The sequence below is a fragment of the Drosophila sechellia genome, chromosome 2R (assembly GCF_004382195.2).
Source record: "Drosophila sechellia strain sech25 chromosome 2R, ASM438219v1, whole genome shotgun sequence".
Taxonomy (NCBI): domain Eukaryota; kingdom Metazoa; phylum Arthropoda; class Insecta; order Diptera; family Drosophilidae; genus Drosophila; species Drosophila sechellia.
The window spans coordinates 5,015,597-5,029,593 of NC_045950.1; positions in this window are offsets into that span (position 1 = coordinate 5,015,597).

Consider the following 13,997-nt stretch of genomic DNA (forward strand, 5'->3'; position numbering starts at 1 on the left):
ATGATTAAATGCAAACCTAAAAAAGAAACGCAAATTGTGGCGGCAATTATTATTTCGCATTTTTTGTCCTCAATAAGAGTGAAATTGCATTTAAAAATATTTATTATAACCACTGACAGAGGCGGATGGAGGTGCGTTTGCTGCCCTTTATATTTCAATTTATGGCTTTAAATTAATCCAGGCAAATAATGCTGACAATTATGGATTAAATGTGTCAATAATGCAAGTGTTAACAAATTGCTTTCGGGCCAGGAGCAGTGTCCAGTGACCAGCGTTCTGTGTCCAGTGTCCTGTGTCCAATGCACAGGCATCTCCCAGAGAAACTGGAGACCTCCACCTGCAGCCGAGTGAAAGGCCCTTAATTAATGCCCAAACATTTTTAGAATTAATGCCCACTTGTCAGCGTGCCATCCGAGATGAATGGGCTTCCGGGGGTCAGAGGTTAGGGGTCAGAGGTCGAGTAGACCGCACCGAAGCCACTGACTTGGGTTTGGCCAGGGATTCGGTTCGGTTTGGGACTTCGACTCCTCGGACGTGAATGCCGTGCGGTCGGATTGCAACTGCAAGTCGCCTGGCAATAACAATAATTGCAATTCGGTAGTGTTCGCATTTCAATGCAAATATTTGCGTATGCATGAGCGTAAATTGGTTTTGCACAAATCGCAGTCTCAAAATGCTGTATTGTGTGAATAATTAATTTTTGAAAATGTAATTACTCCAATCGATATCGAGCAGGGCGGCAATGAAGTTGGCAAGTTGGGAAGGCTTAAGCCACACAAAGAAGCTTTATAGAGCTGCCTTCCGATATCTTGCGATGCGCACAAACAACGGAAAAGATGGAACAACATTTGAGCAATTTGCATATGTCGGGAGCAGGCAATGGCAGTCGCCCCGCTCCTAGGAAACAACCATTTATCAATTAACCAGGAGCGGGAATCGTCTGCATCGGGGCGCCAATTAATTTTCGCTTTGGGAATCAACAAACATAGAGGCGGGGGAAAAAAAACCAAAAAGTTGATTAAGGACGCCGGCGGAGACGGAGACCTGGGGCATTTAAATACGGTAGCGATAAAAGTGGTAGCAAACGCTTATGTAATGCCCATCCCCATCCCCATACCCATCGCCATCCAAGACTGGAATAGTTGCTCCAAGTTGGCCGCCTCCACGACTAATTAATCATCGACGTTTATCCGACTTGATGCAGAACTAAACAAATCGCTTCAAATTATTAAAATCATTTATAATGCGAACGATGACGATGAGCCACGCAATCCGGCGGACTCGACGGACTCGACGGACTCGGCGGCGAAGGATGAAGGATGTGCCGCGTGCGTCTGGCGCCGGCCACTGAAGATGGCCACGTCCGTGGAGTCCTGCTCCACCTCCTCCGCCGCCGCCTCCTGCTCCCAATTCCGTTTGTGTTTCTGCTGTTGCCGTACATAAATCAGTTGCCCATATTAACCTCCTCCCCGGCAGCCAGATACTGTGGCCAACGGAAGGGAAAGGCAGGACACTCCACTTCATTGGGGATGTGCTCGTGCTCACCAGTCATTTTCCATAATTGGTGGTGATAACCAAATGGACGGAACGCCGGGAAGAAATGTTACTACTACATTAATATATTTTCTATATCTACACTTATAAGCTCGGAATTACAGAAAACAAGTGCAAATGAATTAAAGGAATTAAAAATATAAATTTTTCAAACTAATATGTTTGCAGTCTATTTATTTCTAATGAAATATATCTTCCAGAATGGTCCAATGCAAGTGTTTTGAGTGCTGTAACCCCATCCATGTTATTCTTTGATTAATGTCGGAAGTATCTAAAGATAATGACTTGAATTTTTATGTACGGCTTTCTTATGACTGGTTTTTGTTACCATCTCTAGAGAGGTTCATACTAACTAGTCGTAGTTTTATCCGGGCTCGCATTTGCTTTTCCATCCGCATTCTTTTATAGACCGCGTGACCAATTAAAGTCGATGTTGTGCGTTTTATTTATGTGTTCTTGTGGCAAGCTGAGGAGGAGTGCGGCAGGAGCTGGAGGAGCGGAGCTCCTGCAGGAGCACCGCATTCGCAACGCCTTCCATTTCCTCATTATTCGCACATTCGTTAGGGAGCGGGCACATATTTCTCGCAGTCAGCTTATCTCGCAGGCGCTGACAGCCAGGAATGCGGGGCAAAAGGACCTACCCTCGCACACACACATACTGACACAGACACATGGAGCGCGCAAGGACATCGCAGCCAAATAAATTATGTGTCCGTCGCGTCCAGCTGAAAACGTAAACAAAATTCCAAGGAAGTGAACCAGCAGCAGCAGCAGAAGTTCGGCTGTTGACCATGGTCAGGATTTTGGGGGCAGGTTAACCTTGAGGCGCTGGCCAGCGCGTGGTATACTCGATTTGATTATGGCGATTCGAGCTTGCCTTGGGCAGCTGCAATTGCCGCCATTAAATCCAAAAACCAAACACTCGAACAGAAGGCTAAGCAAATACGTGCCGCACATATAAATTTCAATAAATCTACAAGTATTTATGCCTGCTCCGCAAACTGTGGCTGCAAAATGTCCAGACACTCGAAACTAATTTGCGGTCGACTGGGCGAGACTGTAACTGCCGAGCTGAGCTCACATAAATCCACTATATATGTGCATAGATATCGTGTCAATGGGTCACTGAGCTCACCGGCTCTGACATTCAACGAAAAGTATAGGGGAAAAGGGCTTCACGGAACTTTTGCTGCTCAAGTTTTTTGGCGATGCCTGCACAACCATAATCAGTGGGTGGTGATGGAGGTGCCCCGTCGCAGGTCTGCCGGCACATGCATGCCCCAGTCCGTGCCTCAATCCGTGCCCAATCCGTGCTCCAATCCGAATGCGAACCTGTTACGCCTGCGATGTGTTTCTGCTCCGTTGGCTTTTTCAATCAAATTGCTGCCCATCCAGAGATCACAGACACTGTGATGCCAAGCGGAAGCGGGAAGGTCGCTATTCGGTTAGATGATGGCTTGGCCATCCACTGTGAGCAGAGTTTTCTTCGAATCATTCAAACATTTTTGCGATTTACATTTATATAGAGCTTTAATAGGCACAAATATCAGCTTAATGCGAGTATGTAGATATGCATTTCGGTCAAGTTAGATATCCTTAATTGCCTTCCACAGTGCCTCCTACATATTTCTCGCAGTGCAGCCACTCCTCGAGCTCTTTGGCCAAGCAGTGCCAATGGCAGCATATTTGAAAAGTTTCTAAATCACGCCTGAAGAGCCAGATTTTGAAAGGCAGAAGGCGACTGCAAATATTTCTTCAATGAAAATGTGTGGCAGCCAGAGACAAGCGCAAACATGGCTTAATAACTCATCCGTGAGGGAGTGTGTGCCCCAGTGTGTGTCTCTGTGTGTGTGTGCGTGTCCCCAATTCCCCAATAAAGCAGTCAATGGCAGCGGCAACCCTAGCCAACTATTTACCATCGTTGACCCTCCTCCTCCTCCTCCTTGAATGCCCATCCCCATACCCATTCTAATACCCATCCCACTTCCATTGCCGCCCGATGGATCCCAGAGATTGCGGTGCAAAGTGTCAGTTTGAAGTTGAGCTGTTGACTCGTACTCATTAAATAAAAGATTGCATGTTTCCAGCCCTTTGTTTGGCAGAAGGACACTGGCTAATCCTCTCCTGCCCCATTCCTCAGCCCCTCTGCTTGTCCGTGTCTGGTTCTAGGCAAATATATCACATGTCACTGGGTCCATCTCTGCAGCTTGGGAGTTCGCATCGAGTTAAGTGCCGGGCCAATGTAGCTTTCAAATAACTTTTGGTATCGAATATTTAAGCACAAACTTTTTGACATCGTCTGCGGTGCCGGCGAAATGGAAGAGGTCCTGCCCCCACTCCGTTCCTTCGTCCTTCATTTCTGCTTCAATTAACACAGACTGCAAGTCGGTAGTGAAACTTTCGGCACTCGCATCCGAATTAACAGAAAATAATTCATTGTTTGTGCCGGTGGCTTACAAATTCAAATTTCTGCAAACCGAAATGGCCAGCAACATGGCCAGATATGTGAGCAATCTTACGAGCTGTGGCTCCAGCGGTTGCAGCTGGAGGCGTTTATAGTTTCTATAAAATCCATGGAAGAAATAAGGAGCACTACTGCGCTTGACTGCGCTGCAAAATAATATATGATCAAAGCCTTTAATTTTAAATTAAATTATTACTTTAAAGATGTCTTGAAAAGCACACACCACATTCTCTTTTTACAAGATGTAACTTTAGTAAAAGCTAATTCATTACTTGACATTGACATAAATTATGATTTAAAGATACATTTATATATATATTTGATACTTTAAAATATTTTCTAGCTTATTTACTATTTATGCCAGTTGACCAGTAACCCCCAACATACCCGAAATACCCTTCCCGAAGTCCGTGTGTGAGCAAAAATAGTTGTTGCAGTCGCCGGCAGTTGTTTTAGGAGCTGGAAAAACTTATAATGTGCCACAAGATGCAGGAAGGCAGACAGCAGAACACACCTCGGCATTCATTTCAGTTCGCCAGCACATTAGGGATGGCTTCCGTCCTTTTGGCTGCATCCTGTTAATTATGCACGCCAGCTGCTGCAGATGCAAATGCCGTAGCCTACTTTTGGGGCATCGTTAATTTGGAGTGCTTAAATTCGTTCGTACTCTATGCCGGAGAAATGCCCCCGGCTGGTGTCTGTTGCCTGGTGTCAGTGGATCCCGACACGAGTTGTGTATACTCACTGTGTATATTTTCACTGGCCCAACACCTCTGCAGGATGGAGGATGATGGCTGTCGGCCTCACAGGTGGGATTTTGATTTTTGGTAATCACATCGAGATACATATGTACTCCGGTTAACCTCGGCCGGCGATTGTTTGACTAGACAGCCGCACACTCTCCTAATTTCCATGTGTTGTCTCATTAATATTCATGGAAATCGCTCACGCCAGACTGGGCCGGAGAAAAAGCAGCCAGCTCAGGAAATTTGCATAAATTCAGTTCGGTTCAGTACCCAGTTGCCAGCCATCCTGCGGAACTCGGTCTCTTGAAAACGTCCTCTTGAATGTGGGGCGTAAAAAGTTGATAGTCGCATTCAAATAAATTTACAAACAATTTATGGCTGCGAATCGACAACCGCAGAGATGCCTGCCCACGTAATGCGGTGCAAGGCAGCTGGTCGGCGGAAACAATAATCAATTATTGGTTGAAATCAACTCAACGGGATTATTGAGTTATAAATGATTCATAAAATATGCTGCGGCACCTGATCAGCCCACCCCGCCCACCATTTCACATTGCTCGCCACTTTGGCTTTTGCGGTTTTAACTGACAAATGCCGTGAATAAAACAAGTCCATCTGCCCGAATCCCTCGTCCATGAAGGGATTCCAGTCGAGATATCGTCGCTGGGCTCGGGCTAATTAAATTTTGTGCCATTGCCACAAAGCTGACCATAAATAGCCGGAAATACAGCCGGGTTTTGTATGGCTTTACACTTTAATGAAAGTATGTGAAATCCAAAAATAGGTCAATAAAATGTTTATCTATTTTTGATGGATTTTCCAAATATGCCACAATTTATACTCATTGAACACAAATTTGAAATTTGTCAAAAAGAAAAGAAAAAGTGCATTGAATTGAATTTTCCATGCTCTTAACTCTTAACTGGTCCACTCAAAAGGAAATACGTACGCATTCTTTTTTTGGTGTAGCTCATTTCGAAATTTGATAGTGTTTGTTCAAGTGCCGAGAGTTAAATAAATGAAAAGCCTACCCGGGCAAAGATCAAATCGGAGGCAGCAATTAAAATGTCATGAGGCTGCTACTTTAAAATTTCAGATATCACTCATTACGCATACGCCCTGTGTGGGCCGTGGGGCAAATGGCAGGAAATAATTGTCAGCTGTCGCTCGTTCGCAGTTTGCCGTTCGCCATTCGGCGTCCGTCGACTCTTTCCCATTCGGTTTACGGGTCACTGAACAGACGGAAAATAAATAAAAGACGCAATTAAAAAGAAAGTAGCAACGCCCCCTCCTCACCGCCACATCCTTGCCCATGCGACTCAACTCAATTTGTTCATTTAACTGCTTTTATTTTTATTATATTTACATTTGCTTCACGCTCGCTACACGCTCAAGAGATAATTACGACAATAATAAGGACACATTGTCCCTGTTGCCTGTCAGCGCTCTTGCCCGGGCATTTCTGCACACGAGCAACGAGAAGGACCAAGCGACAGATACACACACACACACCCAGACACTCGCAGAGGGACATGAGACAGGACACATGCTGCTGCATCCTTGCATCCTTGTTCCCCCTACCTCCTGGCTTTCTTTTTGCTGCCGGCCAGCGTGCGATGCCAAATTCGCAGCAAATTGCACAACAAATTGCTGCTGGTCAATGCTGGTGAAAGCCGCCAATCGGTGGGTGGAAATGGGTGTGGATGGGTGGATGGGTGTTGGCCAGGAGCCGGGGTCATGCAAAGGGTAAGCGGAGCTAAGAATAAAGTTATTCAAAGGTTGCCGCTGCCTTGGGCGAGAGCGAGTGAAAAACGCGCCAAAGTTTGCCAACTATGTGGGGAAGGGGTAAAAGTGGGGGGTGTGGATACTGAAATCTCCTGCAAGCACATTACACACTTTGTTCTTGCCACTCGGGGACCGGTGCTCGACCTTGACTTCACCCAGCTAAGGGCTGACATATAGCCGATTCAGTAAATTCAATTCCCCACCTCGGGGCCACCCATTTGCCAAGTTCACCTCACCCACCTCGGCACCGCCCGCTGACACTCGCAGGATAGCTGGCATTCCGAAATTTGACTGAAACGTATACGCCCCGTGTGCGCGAAGGACGAGTGCGAGGGCGAGTGGTGTGGCATGGTGTCAGCAAAACTTTACAACTTTTTCGCATGTGAAATAAAGCAAATTTGTAGCATATTCTTCTTATTATTATTCCTCGCCTGCAACAGTTGCAAGTGCTCTGCATTCCGTTTCATAAATTTCATTGTCTGCCGACGAAAGTTCCTTCTGCACGGTGCATAAGTTATGGGCTCCAATATGCGATGCTATAAGGTAATATACAAATTGAAATTTGCGCAAACAAGACGTGTGACTCCATCGAGGACGTACATATGAGTAGATATATCTCAGGACTTCCCCATTTCCTTGACTGCTGGCACTTTGCGGGTGAAGGCGAGTGCGGGCGAAAGTTGATGCGATTTATTGATCATCAGATTGGTTGCGCAGAATGTGCGAGTACGAGTATATCTAAAGGTTATTAGCTGCTTGAATTGTTTTACTACTCGTCTTTCAAGTTTTTATAGTGACTTAGAACGACAGGGGGAATTTAACAGAATGACGCATAAATAGTTTGGAGTTTTAACTAAACTTTACCATAGAATAATTTTCGGTTAGAATGGGAGGTGCACACTTTAGATGCTTGCTGTTTATATCTGAGTTTTTAAACTTTAGACAGGTATGGATGTAGAGACTTCACATCAGGTATAACTTTATTAAATGCTCGATTTAAGCTTTATTTATGAATTAAACCTTTTGGTTTAACAGAACTTCAATATATTTTGGCTTTCAAAAAGCACTCCTATATTGCGCATTTACAAACCTGCTGATTGTTTTCACCCATCTGCAACTCAAACTCGCCACTTTGGTTTTCTGGTTTTGCCCTTGCTATTCCCTTTGTAGTTGCCGTATCTTTTTCATCTCGGCACGCCCCACATGACACAATTAATATGTTGAACCCCGACCTGGGATACCATACCACCTAGTGACCCCCTTTTGACCCCCATTCGCAAACACATCCCCACCCATGCCGCTGTCATTACACCGTTTGCTATTTGTCGTCGCCGAGCGCTTTGTTGTTTTGTCAAAACGCGCTGTCAAAACAAATGCTCAACAATTTTTCAGCGCCCGGCGGACACAATTGTTTGGCTTCCGTCTCATAGTTGTCCTCCTGCTCCCCATTCCCCGTTACCTGCTCTCCTCTGATGTCCCCCAGTTGCTGGCACCGCTGACAGTTGACAGTTGTCAGGTTTGTATCTTTAAGGCTGGAGCTCCTTTGCCAGGCAGACGCTGATGTTCATCACCATCGATGCACTCGCGAGTGGCGGCGGCGGAAGGGTTCAATCCCGCTTGATAAATGGATAGCGACGGGAATTGTTTTGTTCAAACAAATTACTTGATTGGCGGGCGTTATGAGTTATAAATGCGACTGATTTATGGCACTCCTTCGTAGAATATTCAAGCTGTTGAGTTTATCTGAAGTTTACTCCGCTTGTGCGTGTTTTGGCAATGAACAATGTGAAGTGCGGAGCGTAATGGCAGAGGCATGCACCCACCAGCTGCACTGTAAAAAAGAAACCCCTGTCACATTACATTGTAGCTGGACATTCAGAACTTTGACTTACGTAGTTTAATCACATGAAAGTTTAGTTTTAACATAAAATGACTCTTTTGTTTGTCATCACATAGTGGTTCATTTCGGTGGAATTCATTTTAGCTGCACTTTTTATGACAAGTGTAACCCCTTCGCCACCGCTCGAGGGCATTTCTTTTAACAAATGCCGAGGCATGCGCGGCTTATCCCCCATCGGAACCCACGAGGCAATTAGCAGACTCATGAAGCTGTCTTGGATATCAACACAAGACTCACACACACACGCTAGCTAGGAGCGCTTTTCAGCAACTGACACCCCACAACGCCCAGCAACCCCATCACTTTCCACTTTCTCCTTTCCCCGGACCATTCACACGCACAGCTTAATCGTCTGGCAGCTGGTTAGCCCGCTCCCTTTTCAACCAGCCACCCCCATGCCGCATATTTATGAACTTATTTGCTTTAAAATAAATATTGTCGCTGGCCTCCCTCTTCTCCCATTCTCTGCAGCAGGCAAAGGGTCGAGGTCGGACTTAAGGGATTGGGTCTTAAAAAGGGGTTTTTCTGCTTATAAGTGGATGTGGGCGAAAAGATGCCGCTGCGACGCTTCGCCGACACTTTCTCCGTTTTCGCAGCTATATGTTTTTGCGCCCGTTCATTTCCTAAGCAGCTTACTGCTTATGAGCCGCTTTGCCAACACCAACTACGTCCAGGATGTCAGGATTTGAGGATTTCAGGATGCCAGCAGCACCACTCGGTGGCCATGTCGAATGGCGCACGGATCGCTCTCTTCCCCGAAAGAATAGTGACGGCATTTGGAACTGGGAACTGGAAATGGGGCGCTGGTGAATGCTAGAAATGTGTCATCACATGTTGTTGGCGCCCAAACAACTTGCGCAATGTGCAACCTGCAGCATAGAAAAGTTTCGCTCACAATGTGTGGCAGGCGGCACCTCTGGAATTGGAGTCTTGCCACCCGAAAAACCCACTATTGCAGATACAAAATGCTCTTTTGTGGCAGTCGCAGCAACAACAGCGAAATGGAAAAGTAAGCAAGTTAGCAACGAAAGTAAGTTGGGGCAAGAAACAAACTCCTCGGCGCACGTTTCATGCGTTTTCACTTTGTAAAACATTTTGGATGCGTACGTGCTGCACCCGAAATTCTATTTAAAGTTTGATTAGCCGCACAAACACTCCCCACTTTTACCCACCCCCACCCACTCCCCCGTCCATGTGTATACACAAATAATTAAGCAGACACACACAAGTTTGTGCTCCTCATGTCGGAAGATAATTTTCCCAAGCGGCACACCTGGCGTATGAGCAATGCGAGCGGTATGGCAACTTGTGGGCGGAGATGGTGGGCTGGTGAGGCGGGGGGCTGCTGCCTGGGGCGGAGTAGGTGTAATTAATTTTAGGTTGTTTGCAATTAATTGCCACAATGCAATTATGAGCAATGCTTTCAGCCACAATCGCCGGGCTCCGTTGCCCTTGTTACCCAAATTATTCGCAGTGCACCTTCACTCCTCCAAAAGCAGGACAGAGCAACACTCGAAAGGTAGAATAGGAATTTTCAGTTTAAAACAGATTCTCCAAGAATGTTGAGAACCGACTAAATGAGGAGTTTCTATTAAATATCAATTTCTTTGATTTTACATCAACTTGTCATGCGTTTTTATGTGCTTCATATCCGCTGTTAAGTGTCAAGTAAAGGGTATTAATTAAAAGGGCAATCACCCGTTAAGCCAATACTAGCTACCGACCTCCGCAATATCCATTAAGAAGCCTGAAAACCTGAATTCCGTTTACTGCACTGCTCACATCTCCAGAGCCAAACATGTGTGTCAGTACCCAACTGTGCCAAGAACTGCCGGCAGATGTCAGGCTGCCTCCTGTGGTGCGGCGACATGGAGGCAAACCGAAGATGTAAGCCACAAAAATACTTGACAATTTGTTTGCAATACATTTTCCGCTTCAGGTCCCCCCTCCCAAGGCTCCACCCCGCCCGCTCCATGTCCTGCAGCATCAGCATTTTCTCAGCTCGATAATTTTTTCTACTCGAGCGAAACTATTATGGCTGCAAGACCCCATCGACAATCTGGCCAAGATTGGAGCGAGAGCGGCGAAGAGAGCAATAAGTTCATAAAACAATTGGCTCCACTTGCTCCGATTTTCATTGCCTGCCATTTTGTGTGACCTGCGATGACCAGCCAGAGTTCGAGTGCTCCACAGCTCCAGAGCTCGTGGTGGCCTAGGGTGGGAGCCACCACACCCAGTGACACATGGGGATCCATCGGTCTGTGATTGAAACTCGCCTGCTGGTCGGCACTTGAGCCCTAATTGGTTTGTTTATATTGGCGCCCCCGGATAGATGCAATCAATTGCACACAATGACGCCAATTACTCCCTCTGCCCGTGGTGGCAGACACGCCCCTCTTCACAAGCCCTGCCCCCAAAACACTCACATATAATTAATAATTTTTGCCTTTTATGCTTTGTAATTGCTTTGGCATTCGTAGGCAATTTACTATTTACCAAATGATAACGAGACACAGCAACAACACCAATAACTACACTCTGGAGTGCACTCCAGCATCATCGCACCACTTCTGTATGCCACCCACCTCCCACCTCCTCCGCACACACCAAACACCACCCACCTTCCACCGCCCACCAGGACCCACAACCACCCACTCGTATCCACACCGCATCAGAATGTACCAACATTTTCTGGCTTCGGCCTCATTGCATATTCAGTTGGCTGTGTATGTGCACTGAAAGAACTGGTATATTTGTAACATTTAGAAATGCTATTCCTTTTTAGGATTTTAAAACGTCTTTATGCGATCTAATGATTATGGAACTGCACACAAACTGCGAGATTCAAGTGCGAGTTTAGTTTTAGTCAAAAGATTTATAAGTTATTCTTTAAATAAATCATTGAAATGTACTTATACCTACTACCTATTAACATGTATTACCTATTAATACCAATTGAATTAAGAATTTATCTCGAGCGACTTAATTATAATACAAAGTAACCCATCGTTTTCTCGCAGTGTGTGTAAGTGAAGCTAAGCGAGATGTTGCAGCTACTTGATTTCTCAATACCTATGAACGTGAGTGCGAATGTTTCTGGACGTGTGGATGTGCCGGGATTACAACTGCAGATGCGGCAGAGACAGGTGGTAATGACTGGCGGCAAGGAGGTGGGGGCGGGATCAGCTGCAGAGGGACGAGGGCGGCTAGGATGGTCGCCGTAATTAGCAGGGAATTTAGCTGCTGCCGCCAAAGCCAAGCTTCAATCCGAGCTAAAAGCTGAAAGCGATGCATTAAGCTCAAGTGGCGAGGCAATCACGGCAATGGGGCAGAAAGCGAGAGCACTAAATGCGAGTAATTAATAATTGCCAACTGAACGGCAGTGAAAGCCCGATGTTGCACGCTCCTCAAGACGATTTGCCGTGGTGATTTGTACACGCGCTTATATCATCCAAATGAGCTGTTTATGTAAATGCGTATATCAAATTAAAAGCCATAAAGCCGCGGACAGGACCTCGCACCGCAGACCGTCGTCCGGTTTTTATGGCCCCGTGACTTCATTGCCCTCGATGTTGAGGCGACTCAAAAAAGTCCAGAACTGGGTTTGATGGCCCTGCATAAATCTTTTCTAATTGCAAGGACACGCAGAAAGTCCATTCTCTTTCGCCAGCCACTTCATATTTCGAAGCAGAGTTCTGTCGAAGCCACTAATTGAGCCAGAGATTAAGTTTGATGAGCACACACCCAGACAGACGGAATGAATCAATGCCCGAATGAATCACTGATTCCCTCAGAGATTCCCAGCCTGGACATGGAGTGCCCAGGGCGGCCCGTACAAATTTGCGTGACCATACAAAGTTGGCGAAACTGTTTCTGGGTCGGGGTGCCGCATATGAAATAACAATCCGTCCAGTCCGGAACTTGAACGTATAACCAACAGTTTCCGCCGACGAGCCGGAGGAGGAGGAGGAGCAGGTGAGTCAGGGCTCGAAAAGTGGGACAACCCAGTGCGCGGAAGGTTCTGGACATGCACATGTCCGTTTATAATAATTCACATGCAATGAAAATGTCAATAATTGTTGCTCCAGCCGCTCCACGAGGGAATTTATTGAATTACATTTAAGGCCTCACTTCCGAGCCAAAGTTTCTTTTTCGGTTTCGTTATTTTGTCATCCGTATGTATGATATATATGCGTGGGAATACTAGGGGCAAATTATGCAAATGTCTTGGCCATTAGCATAAAGTGATTTTGATGAGGCACCAAAAGTGGACTTTATGCTCGGCTAGCTCTGGACACTGATTAGGGTTATGGTCTGGGAAGGATTCTAGTTGCCTGCCGCCCGTTTGTTTTTCACTTCTGGCCAAACCGTTTTCACGGTCAGCCGGACTTCTCTGCGGCTGCCTCTGTTCAGGCCAAACTGCTGTATTCAGCAACTGGCGTATAAGAGAGTGTTTCTGGCGAAAGAACTCTCTCTACGTGGGCTCAGTGCGTTGTTTTGCGGTTGTGGCGACTGTCAAGCGAATAATCCTTCAGGAACGCCTGACGTCACCGTTGCGTCGAGAGGGGATAACATGACAAACTAGTTACGTGCATAAATTATATTTGAGCTCCCCACCTGACCCACCTGCCCAGGTGTGCCCAGGAACGTGTGTGCGTGACCCACTCCTTTGATGGATGAATATTTTCTGGTGGAAGTGGCAGTCATCGGATGATGATGATGTTATGCATAAATATTACCAGGGGGCTGGGCGGTGCTCATGGAGGTGTGGAGGGTGGAGCTGAAAATGCAATAAGTTAATGATATCAACACGGACCAGGACACTCTCCATCGCCGTACCAGTTTCCGGAAAACCTAATCCGGGCTAAGTGTTCGAGGGCGGGGACGCAGACTAATGAACGTTGCTAAAGAAATTATGCAGCTCTAAAAGCTCGCAGGACACGATGGCTACACACAAGGACCCCAACTCGACACGAGTGTCCTGCACATCCTTGTCGCAGCTCTCTCTCTGTTTTTGACAATAATTGTTTGCACTTGTTCAATGTTTTTTGTTTTTTTGTTTTTTATTCACCACACAACTCTGTCTATTTTTTGCCGCACTAGTCAAACACGATTTATATGCATCACAAGCAGTCGGCAAAAACAATTTCAATTTTCAATATGCAGCAAAAAATGACTGGGTTTTGTTCAAATTAAATGAAATGCCCTCAAAACGGGCGATAAAAAAGGGAATCGATCATTTTCCCCCGTACAATTAGGTCCGACTAATTTGTGCTTTGCTGCTGTTGTTATTCCCGCCGAATGCAGCACGTGACATTCATACATCACGGGTGTGACATGGCAGTCCTTATGTCCCTATGTCCGCTTGTCCGCTTGTCCGCTTGTCCGCTTGTCCGTATGTACATATGTCCGTTGGAATAGGCGGACGACACACGCTAATTGCATTTCGATGGACTACGCCGTCTCTGCCAGCGATTCGATCCGTCCAGATAATGGACTAAAATGGGCGAATAATTAACTACGGCGAATGCGGAAATGGCCACGGCAG